Source organism: Vicugna pacos, chromosome 30 (assembly GCF_048564905.1).
Source record: "Vicugna pacos chromosome 30, VicPac4, whole genome shotgun sequence".
Classification (NCBI taxonomy): domain Eukaryota; kingdom Metazoa; phylum Chordata; class Mammalia; order Artiodactyla; family Camelidae; genus Vicugna; species Vicugna pacos.
In genome coordinates this window covers 11,590,431-11,604,580 of record NC_133016.1, presented here as the reverse complement: position 1 = coordinate 11,604,580, position 14,150 = coordinate 11,590,431, and positions in this window count along the sequence as shown.

Genomic DNA, 14,150 nt, shown 5'->3' with positions numbered 1-14,150 from the left:
ACCAGTGTCTCAGGAGAAGTCTACTGGGGAAAGTTCTGGGTGGCTTTTTTTAATCTGGATTACAACCCCCTCTTCTCAATTATCTACATAACTCACCTTTCTTTCCTTAATATTTTATGCTTGTATACCTTGTATATAAAAAGCCTCGGTTAAAGGGGTGATAACGGTTATTTAGAACAAATCAGAAATGTGTTCAGTTAATTTCTGAAAACTGACTAGGTTTATGATCTTGGATAACTTACTTAACTTCAGTGTAACTGAGCATCTTTATTTGTAAAATGTGTATAATCCAATGCCAGAGGGTTGTCTTCAGGATGAGATTAGATTAATATAGTAAATATTTAAGTGGAATTAACTGGTCTCTCCACTATATAGCTTATCAAAGGGTGGTGAGGGGCATGCCCCTCTGCTGGCTTCCCTGGTAACTGATGAGTTAGCCTGATGTCAATTCCCCTTGCAACTGGTAGCCTCCCCTCCTTCCTTAGAGTGAAGACCACCACTATGTCTGCCGCACACAGTGGGGTGTCGCTCCGGACCTTGCTTCATACATGTAAGATCTCCCTAGCCATTAAACCATTGGTGTCCCTGTTGCTGACTCTGGGCTCTTTCTTCCATCTTGAAGCTGGGCATGTACAGGGCTTGCAGGGCTGTGGGGTCCAGCCCAGCAACTTTACTGGGAAACGTGACATGTCCCAGAGCTTCACCTTTGTATTTTACACATTAAGCTCCATCTGCTTCACCTCAGAGGACAGACACATCACAATTTTCTGTAGGGTCTTGGTCATGAGTAACGAGCTGTCTTCCTAGCTGCTTGCTCCAAGGCTGGGCCCTTCTGAGGCAGCCACAGTTTCTCTGAAAGGCCTAGAACATATCATTTAGCTTATGAAGCTTATGAGGATGGCTGTCTTGTGAAAAACAACAATTTAACAGCAAAACAACAAATGAAACAAAAGCTAGAAATTTATAAAACAAAGTGTACATTTTGTCTATTTGGAAGATTCAAGGACTTACTCCTAAACATATCTAGGAGAAATTTTTAAATTGGGGGGCTGAAAAAGGAACTGTCAGAAAGAAAACACAGATACAAACACATAGGCACACACAAACACAGACTAATTGGAAAGGAAGAAATATCAGGCTTTGTTAGACTATTGGATTACAAAAGTAACAAACAAAGATGCAACAGATAGTTTTTACAGGACGTGTTGTGACACAAACATCTCTAGCTCATGAAGTTGGTATTAGCGTGTATGTAATAAAAGACATTATTCAGAGACTTAAATAATATTTTACTTCTATTCCCTTCATAAAAACAACCACTACAGAGCAAACACAATGCTCATAGATCGAATGAAGATAGAGGTAGACACAATGCAAACATAGACAGAGACATGAAGGGAGACACAGAGAAAGATACAGATATGGGTATAGATACAGATACAGGTAAAGGTAAGTACAGTAGTTGCCTGGGAGATGAGAAGCTTAAAGCTATCCAACAGTTTTTATTTTTTTAAAACAATTTATACAGTAAAAGGCAAAGGATAGAAAATAAGGTTGCATGAAATACGAGAACAGTATAAAACAATGAAATAAAAGAAGACCAAATATATTCTTTTAAAAATTAAATGTAAAAAATAAAACATGCCTGTTGAAAGATAAATGCTATTAGTGTCAAATAACAAAATCTAGGTATTTGAATGTTTATCAAGAAATGAAATGCTACAGAAAGTTAGCATGAGGCACAGGTGTAAGGTGTTAATAATAGAAGAAACTGGACTTGGGATATATGGGGACCATTTATACTGTGCTTGTTGTTTTTCTGTAAATCCAGAATTGGTCTAACATTTAAAAACTATTGAAAAAATAGAAAATTACTCCATACATTGCTTTGAAACTTTACTGTTGTTTTGTATAGCAATATATTATAGAATGTTTTCCCATTTAACACATACAGAGGTACAGAATTATTTGTAATCCTTGCAGAGCAATTTGTTGTATAATACAGTAACATTTATTTTAAAAATCCTTTCCTGAGTTTTATATATCTGAAGCAATGTTGTGGTGAAATATCTTGCACACAAGCATTTTCTGCTCTGCTAGTTTGGAAGGATATACATCAGAACTATTGATGGATGAAAATGTGAAAGTTGTGCTTATTTTTATGTTCATAATTTTCTGTAGTTTCTCAATTCTTTGTACTTTTAGGATGTATTTTATAACCGAAAGAGTCTGTGATAAATATTTTCTTATAGTCACATATATATATGAGTTATTTTGTGTATGAAATGAAATATATTGTATAATAAAAATAGTGGTATATTGAAAAAGTAAAACAGGCAGGTGCCTCAGTCTCATATAACATTGTGTCAAACGTATTAAACAAAAACTTTTAGAAGACGATCTAAACTTGGCAATCACTATTGGCTTTCTAATTTAACTCTGTGTGTTTCCACATAGTACAAGCAAGCAAGTAATAACCACATGGAGAAAGTGGGAAATGTATTTCACATAATTAGTTTCATATAAATATATAAATAATTAATACAGTTAATTTCATGTAATTAAGAGATATATCCTCAGCGCCTTCTTTCAAGTGCTAAGACTGTTCATTGAATTTGATGACATGTTAAGCCACATATATAAGACATTTATAAAATCTTGAAGAGATGAAACCATAAAGACCAAACTTACACAAACATCAGTAGCAGCACACTCAGCTGTTTAAATCTCCTATACGTAATTCATAGTTTTAAATGCTGTTATTAAATCAGAAAAAAGCATAAAATTAATATCCAATTAGAAATTAGGAAAAAGTAAAATAAATCCAAGGAAATCACATTGAAAGAATCAATGATACCTAAAAATAAAAATCCTGTACAGTAAGTAAATGAAACTGCTGGCCTTTAAAAACACCATTACAATACACATCCTTTGGTGAGGGTAATTAAGAGACAAAGACAGCAAATCTAAATTCAAGCATTAGTTAAAAAAAATATTTACCAGAATATGGAGAATTTTAGATGATTAATTTTAATGAGAATATCTTGGTGAAATTACTCTTCAGCACTCTTCAAATATAGCTTAATTTACCAAAATAGACTCAAGAAGTAAAAAATTATGAGTAGACTACTTTTTCCATTTTAAGCAGACTTTCTCTAAAAATTGCAGCTTGCAAAATTTTACATGTGAATTTACACAGACCCATAAGACTGTCTTTTCTGCACTGTGTTTACTGTTTTAGTTCATAAAGGAAGAATGCATCCCCAATTTTTCCATTGAAATGACATAACTCTTATTTCCAAACTGAAAAAGACAATAGTTATCAGGCACCTGACTTTCTTTGCACAGTCGTGTACCCAGCCATGAGCTGAAGCTCACTCACATCCCCAAAACCTGTTCTCCGCTTGGCCAGCTACTGCCAACCAGCTCAGAGGCAGGCCAACTGATAAACTTCTGTGTCATCTAGTGGGCTGGCTGCAGCCACACTTTCTCCAGTGAAATCTGATCCCTAACATTGGGAAGAAGGTCTTCTTTCAAGATTTTCATTCCCTGGGTATGCTCCCTCAGTCCTTGCATATTGTGCAGAATTCTCTTACATTTAACAGTTACTCTTAAAGTCTAATAATTCTTTATATTTAAACTTCATTGTGATATTTAAATTACTGTGTGGCTTCTGTCTCCTGATTGGACCCAGACTGATACCTGCGGCTACCTTAATTTTGGTACCCTATTCAGTGAACTCTGTGATAACCATCAGGCAGGATTATTTTAACCACAGGCTTTTTTTTTTTTTTAAGAAAAAAAGCTATCTTTTGCCAAGTGGGTGGGGTGGGAAGGGATAGACTGGGAATTCAAAATTTATAGATACTGACAGGCATATGTAGAATAGATAAACAAGATTGTATGATATAGCACAGGGAAGTATATACAAGATCTTGCGGTAGCTCACAGCGAAAAAAAATGTGACAATGAATATATATATGTTCATGTATAACCGAAAAATTGTGCTCCACGCTGGAATTTGACACAACATTGTAAAATGACTATAACTCAATAAAAAGTGTTTAAAAAATAAAATAAAATAAAATACCAGCTATAGTGATAATAACAAAAAAAAAGAAAAAAGCTATCTTTATTGAGGGATAATTGACATACAAACTTTGTATATGTTTAAGGTGTACGACTTGATGTTTTGATATATATGCATTGTGAAATGATCACCACAAGCAAGCCAAGTATTATATCCATCACCTCAAAATAGTTACCATTCCCTTTTTATGTGTGATTGACGACAATTTAATAGTTACCCTCTTAGCAAATTTCAAGTATACAATATAGCATTGTTAACGATAGTCACCATGCTGTACATAAGATCTCTAGACTGGTCTTCCATAACTGGAACCTTGTGTCATTTCACCAGCATCACCTTGTTTCCCCATCCTCCAAGCCCCTGACAACCACTATTCTATTCTCTGCTTGTATGAGTTCGACTACACCCACACCCCCCATCCCCACACTTAGATTTGAGATCTCTATTTCTGTAGTTTCAGTTACCCTCAAGGAACTGTGATCTGGAAATATTAAATGGAAAATTCCAGAAATAAGTAACTCGTAAGTTTTATATTGCATGCCGTTCTGAGTAGTGTGGTGAAATCTTGCGTCAACTCAGCTCGTCCCATAATGTGACTCTTCCTTTGTCCAGGGTATCTGGGCTGTGTGTTTTATTCCCCACTTAGTCATTTCGTGGTCGTCCCATCATCAGAGTGACTGTTGTGGTATCATAGTTTTTTCGTTCAAGTAACCCTTGTTTTAATAATGCCCCCAAAGTGCAAGAGTAGGCATTCAGATATTCTCTTATTGTGCTTAATTTATTTATAAAGTAAACTTTATCATAGGTATGCATGTATAGGAAAAAACATCGTATACGTCAAGTTGGGTACTATTCGTGGTTTCAGGAATCCACTGGGTGTCTTGGAAAGTATTCCCTGGGGATAAGGGAGGATAGTGGTGTTTTAGATTCCATATCTAGAGGGAGATCATGTGGTATTTCTTTTTTTAAAATTAAATACAAAAATAGACCAAATTATCACAAAATATATTTTGAATCAATTGACTTCTAAAGTTTACTTTCTTCTATTCCCCAGTTTTCAATCAGCTGCAGTTTCATACTTTTCTCAGTTAGCAGGAATCTTAATTTCAACCTCCCAATATTCCAAACCCCAAGTGTGTTCAGGATCCCTGAGTGGAGGGTGGGACTGTGTAGTAGAAGATCTTATGGGAGTAGGGCTTCCACTGTTATTTCAGTATTTTCATAACCTGTATTGTGATATTTCAGAACTGGCTGAATATAAGCCCTGATTATTATCCGTACTGTCCCTGTATGAATGTGTAGGAAATGTATGAATTTGAAATGAGCAGCAGGAAAGACACTGAAGTTTAAATTTGTTCAAATAAACCTCAGATATAGACAAGGAATACAAATGAGCAGTAAATGAAGGAAAATAAAATATCTGTCCAGATGAACAAAATCTTTTCTCATTCCCGTTTTTGAAATTATAAGCCATATTTATATTTTCTAAAAATCTAGTCTTTGTAAATTTTCTGAGAAGCCAACACATTTTTTTTTCCAGCAGAAGATTTTTAACTGTCTACAAGAACAGAGAAAATCTTGACCTGTACGGCCATGCTTTTTTATTTACCTTTCTGAAATCCCAAAACATCAAGCCTGTAGAACTCAGGCAACAAAAAGAAGGGAAAGCTGTGTGTTGCCTGATAGGAAAAAAAATGGAGCTTCTGAGAGAAAAGCGGTGATTTCCCATCATGAATTCAGAAACTTCTTTGCCTAAAGTCAGAAAGTAGAAAAATTGGTTGTATCATCCAGAATAAGATTCACAATCGCCCATTTTTATATCTTCAGATCGTATTACTGAGACTCAGAAAGCTGACGCGTAGGACGAAACCCGCAAATGACACAAATGTCTCTAACAAAGGAAAACATTAGTCTCCCCTCTTTCAATATTCAGATATTGCCCTTGGATGGAACTGAGGATTCTTGTGAGTTAATAGAAAATAAGCAAACTGATTGTATTCATGAGGTTTCCGCTATGGACTTCAGTGGAAATGAAATAAAGGCCACTTTGTCACTGTCATGAAGCAACCAATAAATCATGCACCCAGAAATAGGTAGTACATTTCAACTAATGTTGTCCATCACACGCACTGTTTCAGAAATCAAGATTCTTAGCTGTGGATGGAAGTGTCAGCAGGCAGTCAGCAATGGGCATGTTTTCGGAATAGAAAATCACCCTCGTGCTGTGCACTGTTAACTCATACATGCTATTTCCTGGAGTCTTTTAAGCGCTGTGTATTTGTTGCCTTTGAATGTGGTTTTGTGAGGTGTTATCACATGGTGTTCCCTGAAATTCAATCTTAGAGCCATCAGTTTCACCACATTAAAGTGATAAAATAGTTTCTGCTGCTTCTCATCTTACTGCTTTACCTGAGTGCATTACCAAGGGGTGGTATGCCCACTTACGAATCTATCCACGCATGTAAGCCATTAGCCATAGAGGTAAAATGATGACAATTTTAGCATAGTGCCATTCACTCGCTGCATGGATTTTTAGGTCCCTGTAAACTTCAAACTGTTTTCCTTATAAAAATAGTTGTAAAGTTTAGAGAGGCAAACTGTTTTTGTTATTACTGACACTCCCACAGAGTTGTCAGTTTCTTTAACCTTGAGCAGGGTGCCCTGATCTTACAGGTTTAAAAACAATCCAGGCATTCACAATGGCTTAAAAGAATGAATGGGTGACTTCATACATGTCAGAACCCTGACCACCTGTTCTTTTGCATGCAATCATTTCTTTTTCATGACATCACTGCTGGACAAGGACGTTAGAAATATATTCCTCTTTAAGAATGGGGCGTTGTAGTGCTCTGGAGTTAAGTAAACGAGCATTTTTAATCCAAGCTCCACCACTTACTCATGTGAATAGCCTCATCTCCTTTGTGCCTCACCCCTCAAGTGGAGAAAAATGTCATCCCTCTTACAGGGCTGTTTTGATGGCTAAGTGAAAGCATAGGGCATGCAAACGATATGCTCCTCCAAGTAGTGATGGGAAGTTAGACGCAGTGCAACGTGCATCAGTAATATCACAAAACAGTGTATCCATCTGAGCCCTGTGGGTGTGAACCTTAGCCGGTTGCCACAGGCCAATCCTACGCGAATTGATGCACAAGTTCTTAGCATATTGTGATAACTCCTATCCTATACGTAGGAAGAATGTAGATAGGAATTGAGTTCCTGCTGGGTGCCAAGCATTGTCCAAGGCTTCTTCTATGAAGACTGCACTTATTTAACTTTGTATAGAGACAGCAGTGTCAGCAGTCATGCATTTTACAGTTAAGAGAACTCCAACTATTGATGAGGGAGAGCTTGTCTGTGATCTTCAGTTTGCCTGCACCTGGCATACGCCCAGGGAAGATCCTGGAAAAGTCCTAGGAGGTGGCAGGATTCCAGACTTGCTCTCCTTCCCTCTAGGGAATCTTCTAAACAGAGAAGACTAGAATGTGATGGCAACAAGCATGACTGTGTCTGGGGTGTGCACAGCCACCAGCTACAGTGTGGCAGCACCCCAGCGATGCTGCCATCTCCTAATATTTGGGGAACCTTTTTATTGTTTCTCTGTCATCTTTCCCTTGAATATCACACTTATATCATGGGCATATATTCAAGTATAATGATTGTTTTGTATACATTTAATGGAATAGTTCATTTTTTTAAACATTTTTTATTGGTTTATAATCATTTTACAATGTTGTGACAAATTCCAGCATGGAGCACAATTTTTCAGTTATACATGAACATGTATATATTCATTGTCACATTTTGTTCCTCTGTGAGCTACCATAAGATCTTGTATATATTTCCCTGTGCTATACAGTATAATCTTGTTTATCTATTCTACAATTTTGAACTCCCAGTCTATCCCTTCCCACCCTACTCCCCCTTGGCAACCACAAGTTTGTATTCTATGTCTATGAGTCTATTTTATTTTGTACTTATGCTTGGTTTGTGGTTTTTTTTTTTTAGATTCCGAATACATATGAGCAATCTCATATGGTATTTTTCTTTCTCTTTCTGGCTTATTTCACTTAGAATGACATTCTCCAGAGGCATCCATGTTGCTGCAAATAGCATTATGTTTTCAGTTTTTATGGCTGAGTAGTATTCCATTGTATAAATATACCACATCTTCTTTATCCAGTCATCCATTGATGGTCATTTAGGCTGTCTCCATGTCTTGGCTATTGTAAATAGTGCTGCTATGAACATTGGGGTGCAGGTGTCATCCTGAAGTAGGGTTCCTTCTGGATATATGTCCAGGAGTGGGATTCCTGGGTCATACGGTAAGTGGAATAGTTCATTTTTTGATGCAAACAAATATTTATCCTCCCATATTGTCTGGTTTAGTCATGGAAAAGTATACATATTTGCATTTTTCCATATTGAATTGTGTTTTTGATTTCTAGTAAAAAAAGGCAATTCTTTGGAGACCACATACATTACATTGCATGAACTTTACTATTAATTGTTGTTTGATAACAACTAATTGCTATTTATATTATTATCTAAAGAATTGATGACTTTGTTTTTATTATTATTATTGTATGTATTCACTAGAATGTAAAAGAATAAATATCAATGTCTCCAGCAAAACTTAGGACAGAGACAAAATGGATCTTGTCCCATTACAAGTAATGAAATGTTAAATAAAATATAAAAACAAACACTTTAAATGTACAGCTGAGTTGTAAAGAAAAAAAATTGAGTGCTAGAAATAGAAAAGACACTCAAAAGAGTAGAACTGATGGTTTTGCCAACCCTGAAAGTGAGAAGGAGGTGGCAGGACCAGATGTAAACCCTGGAAATTTGGAACAGAGGTTCAGACTCCACTGGACTTGTTAAGTCTTAGATCCTAAAACCCTAACTAAAACTGTAGGGCTAGAACCTTGAGATGCTCCCTCTTCAGTGAAAATGAACATGGAAAAAAAATCTTCTCACCAGCCTAGAAAGGTTGAAAGGAAGCTTGTAATTTGCCTGAGGTACAGGCTGGCATTGGGGAGACGGACACCTTCTCAAGTTGAAAGCTCAAAAAAATGTGACACATGAGTGACTTTCAAATTCACACTATCAATCAATGGGGTACATGTTAGTAATAGAATAAAAGAGAAAACACATGATCATCTCAAAAGCTTCAGAAAAAGCATCTGACAAAATCCAACACCTTTTCATAATAAAAACACTCAGTGATCCAGGCATAGGCAAGAATTTCCTCAACCTGATAAATGTGATAGGTGAGGAGAGCCTCGGCTAATGTCATACTTAATGGTGAAAGACTGGGTGTTTTCCTACCTGTATCTGGAAGAAGATGAGGATGTTCACTGCCCCACTTCTGTTCAACAATATACTGCTATTGCTGGGGTCAGGATCTAGTCAGGGCAAGAAAAAAAAACCAGGAATACAGACTATAAAGAAAAAAAGTTAGACTATGTTTGTAGGTGACATGACATGATCTTGTGTATAGAAGACACCAATAAATCTACCCAAGTACGTCTCTTAGTGCTAATAAAAGAGTTCAGCAAAGTATCAGGATACAAGATCAATATTTTAAAAATCATTGTATTTCTGTACAATAGCAATGAACAATTCAAAAATAAAATTGAGAAAATGACTAAATTTACAGTGGTATCAAAAGGAATCAAGTACTTGGAAATAAATTTAAGACAAACAGATGAGGAAGTTACAAAATAAATGAGTCACAGATATGAAATGTACAGTGTGGGAAATGTAGTCAATAATTACATATCTTTGTGTGGTGACAGATGACAACTAGACTTATCAAGACTTATCCAGTTGTCATCTGTATAGATGAAATGTATAGAAATACTATTTTGTGTACCAGGCACTTAATTATAATCAGTGTATGTTAATATAATTATAGGCCAATCATACTTCAGAATCAAAGAAACAAACGCAAAAACTTATAGAAAAAGAGATTAGATTTGTAGTTACCAGAGTCGAGAGGTGGGACTAGAAGGAATTGGATGAAGACAGTCAAAAGGTACAAACTTCCAGTTATAAGATAAATAAGTACTAGGGATGTAGTGTGCAACGTGATAAACATAATTAACACTGCTGTGTGTTATACATGAAAGTTATTAAGAGAGTAGATCCTAATGAAGTTTACCCAGATTCTGCAATAAGCCACTGTTTCTTTCACACTTGACTCTTTCTATTTTTTTTAAAGTATGTTTGATTTACAATGTTGTGTTGGTTTCAGGTGTATAGCAGAGTGGCACACACACACACACACACACACACACATATTCTTTTTCATTATAGGTTATTACAAGCTATTGAATGTAGTTCCCTGCGCTATACAGTAGGACCTTGTTGTTTATCTATTTTATATATAATAGTGTGTATCTGCTAATCCCAAACTCCTAATTTATTCCTCCCCACCTTTTCCCCTTTGGCGACCATAAGTTTATTTTCTATGTGACAGTTACCTCTTGAACCATCCTCCAAGGCAGGAACAAGGGTTCCCCATGGAACAGAGTTGCTGTGGATCTGTTGGCAGTAAAAATCTCTGATTGGGCTATTTTTCTGGTAGGTAGAGACACTGTACCTCCAAAGGTTATATGAAGTGGGTTCTCCTGCCTTTTTGCTATGAATTACTGATGGGAGAATTTGAGGATTTTTCTCTTTGGAGAGAGAATCTGCACTCATTTCTGTATTCTGGTTGTTTTTCTTTTCTCTCAGTTTAACAGAAAACTTAACACAAAGTTAATTTGCTTCTATTTGCTATTATTTCATAGGAATATGTCTCCCTCAAGAACCCTTAGTATGTGTGTACATGGGGGTAATTGAGGCCCTGTGATTTGGACCAGTGACTTATCTCACATATATGTATGAATCTCAGGTTAAGTGTTACTCTGTTAAATGACAGTCAGTTTATTAATGCAACGTTTAGGCAGGTGTATTTTCCAAGAGTTTCCAGGTTAGGCAGTTGTTCTTCCTGTTCCCATTTTATATTATGTGTGTAAAGTAAAAAAACCATGGATTTCACTTGTCTGTGGTTCATCTAAGGGGAAAAGAACAAATTTGTTCACCCAATTTAATTTTATTATACAAAGTTGCTATAAATTTGCACACAGGAAGACTATTTCATGCAGTGGCCAGGCACAGAAATTGGAATTTTTGAAAAACAAAAGACAAGAATTTCTACCAGCCCATGAAAATAAATTTGTCATGATGCAATCTAAAGGAGAAATCTAAACTAAAACTTTGTATTCTTTTATTCCAAATTGAGATTCTCATCAAATTGTTTCACTTTCAGACTTTTGTTATCTCTGACCTCTGACGAGTTTATCCTAAAATACCAATTTTATTATCTCTTTTTCCTCCTCAAAAACAATCAGTGGCTCTCCTTTTTTTTTTTTTTTAATCATTCAAGTCAAGGTTGTCTACAGTCTGAGCACAACTTTGTAGTCAGACTAATGTTCCACTAAGCAACTTCTGGCCTGTTTTCTTCCCAGAGACCTTGCATAGTTTTGCCTTCCCCAGTGCCTTCTTTTACTTTTTTTCTTCCTACAGTGTGATTTAAAATACCCCTGGAGTGGAAGTCTTAGTCCCCTTCAATTTCAGTTTTACAATTTTCAAAATGAAATTGATATCTCCCTTTCCAAGTTGTTATTAAGATCAAATGAGGCAATGTGTTTGCAGGATTTGATAAACAATAAACCACTCTTGAACTGTAAGTTATAATTATTGGCTCGTTTTTAAGCCACAGCACAAACTTTCCTTGTGTGGGTAGTTTTTCTTGTTTGCTTTAGGTCGTACTGGGGATTGAACCCAGGACCTCGTACATGCTAAACATGCACTCTGCCACTGAGCTATACCCCTAATTTTTTCCCCCTTGATGGAGACATCAGGGATTGAACCCAGGACCTCGTGCACACCAAGCACACAGCCTACGACCGAGCTATACCCTCCGCCCCCTACAGATTTTTTAACATATTTATTCCTCCCAACAATCCTTAGACGTAGGTTGTATTATCATCCTCATCTTACAATCGAAGAATCCGAGTCACAAAAAAAAGTAACTTCATACATCTGCTAAATGATGAAATGAAATTTGAATCCAAGCCATCTAACTAGAATGCCTTATTCAGAGCTGTCATGTTCGTATCATCTGTACATAAGCACGTGGAATAATTAAGAGAGAATGCTGCAGCTATGACTGTTTATCTCCATAGCAAGTTTACACATTCATTGAGGTTGAAAACCACATCTTATATTTCTTTTATAAACTCACATGACAGGATGTATAGTATGTGCTCATCAATTACTTCACAAAATTTACTCAATCAGAGAAAGATGCTGTCTGAGGTTGAGCTCCCTGGAAAACAGGTTATGAGACAGAAATTTGAGTGTAGGAAGTTTATTGGGGAGGATACTGGGGGGGGGGGGAACAACGTCTGCTAAGGATTAAAGGGCAGAGGGAGAAGATGAATTGCCACACAGAACAAAGGCTTCAACAATTGCCAAGAAAGACTCAGAGTTGTCCCACTGGAACCAGGGGACCCGGGACTTTGTATTCCTGCACCTTAGTCATTAGCTGTGGGTTTCCTGCACCCCTGCTCTTGGGAAGTATGTAACATTAAGCAAGGCAGTTCTCTCTGGCCAAAGGCACAGTGACTCAGCGTGAGTCATTAGCTGCCAACACTCCTGGCAGCTGTAGAAATTAATGTCTCTGATGAGGATGGCATGCCACCATGTCCTCTCCTGTTGATCTCTTGCACCACTGAGATCCACTTGTTTTGTATATTAAGTTCACACCATCTGGAAGCAATTTCTCTAGAATTCTGGTTGCTCTCATTTCCTGGGACTCTTGCAAGGGTGATAAGTGGAATGTTCTGCAACTTCAGGTCTGAGGGCAGCAACTATCATTCATCATTTCTCTCTGTTCTAAATTCGTTTCACCCCGAGTGAGCACTCCTATTCACCTGGGATGGTGGCCCAAATCCACATACCTGAAGTCTCTGAAACTCTGATCGAAATACTTTGATCAGACTGTGGCTGCTGCACTTGTCCACTTACCATCGAAACCCAGCGAAGGAGTAGAAAGAGGATCCAGCGGATCACGTAGGTGTTAGATCTGTTCCCCTCCGCCGCCCCCTATCCGCATGGTGTGACAGCCGAATTACCTCCTCCTCCTCATCAGGGTCAGTTACCGTTGCCAGGATGGTGATTCCTTTCTTTGCCTGCAGGTTTCATGTAATCAGGCATTATTTGTAGTTTAATGGTATCTTGCTGTGGTTTTTGATTGAAACCTCTTCCCGGGAGCTACGACTGCTGAACCCGCGAAGATCAGGGTTGTAAAATGGAAAGCATAGGGTCTCCCAATGGCTCACCGGGGGCGATGATGACCTGGCTACTCTACGTCTGCCCATGTTTCCAGAACCCATGGATGCTACTTATTGGTGACATAGTATCATATGTGGGTTGTTGCTTTCTGGTGGACGCATTGTCCTGACGGGTGATGCCTTATCCTCACTGGGTATAATCTCCTATCCAGCCCTCAGTGGCTTCAACAGCAGGTCCTGGCTGGAAGCTGTAGCAGTTAATGTGGTAAGAACAGGAGATCTCATGGCTGCTGCATGTTACTGATGCTTCTCCTTTGCTATATAAAGTGGGTTCTTTGGTCTGATGAGATATTAGGTGGAATCCTGTGTCAACAGAGAAGACGTGCTGACAGTAGTACCGATTGGAGCCCTGTCACTGGGAAAGGTAAACCCATACCCAGAATATCTGTCGTCCCCAGTCAAAACAGTCATTGCCCCTGTGACACTGGAAGGGGTCTAAACTAGTCTACTTGTCATGAAAAGACTTAAACAGTATCCCTTGAAGTTCTGGCAGTCTAGTAAGGGAGATAGTCATGTCTTAAAAATTATGAGACACCGTGATCAGTGAACTAAGTTCATGTAAGAGACAGTCTCTCAGGCTTGAGGATTCAAAGAAGTGGAGGTCTGTGAGATGGAGGCTTTGACTGAGCAGCACTCTTGCTGGAATAAACAAGTAC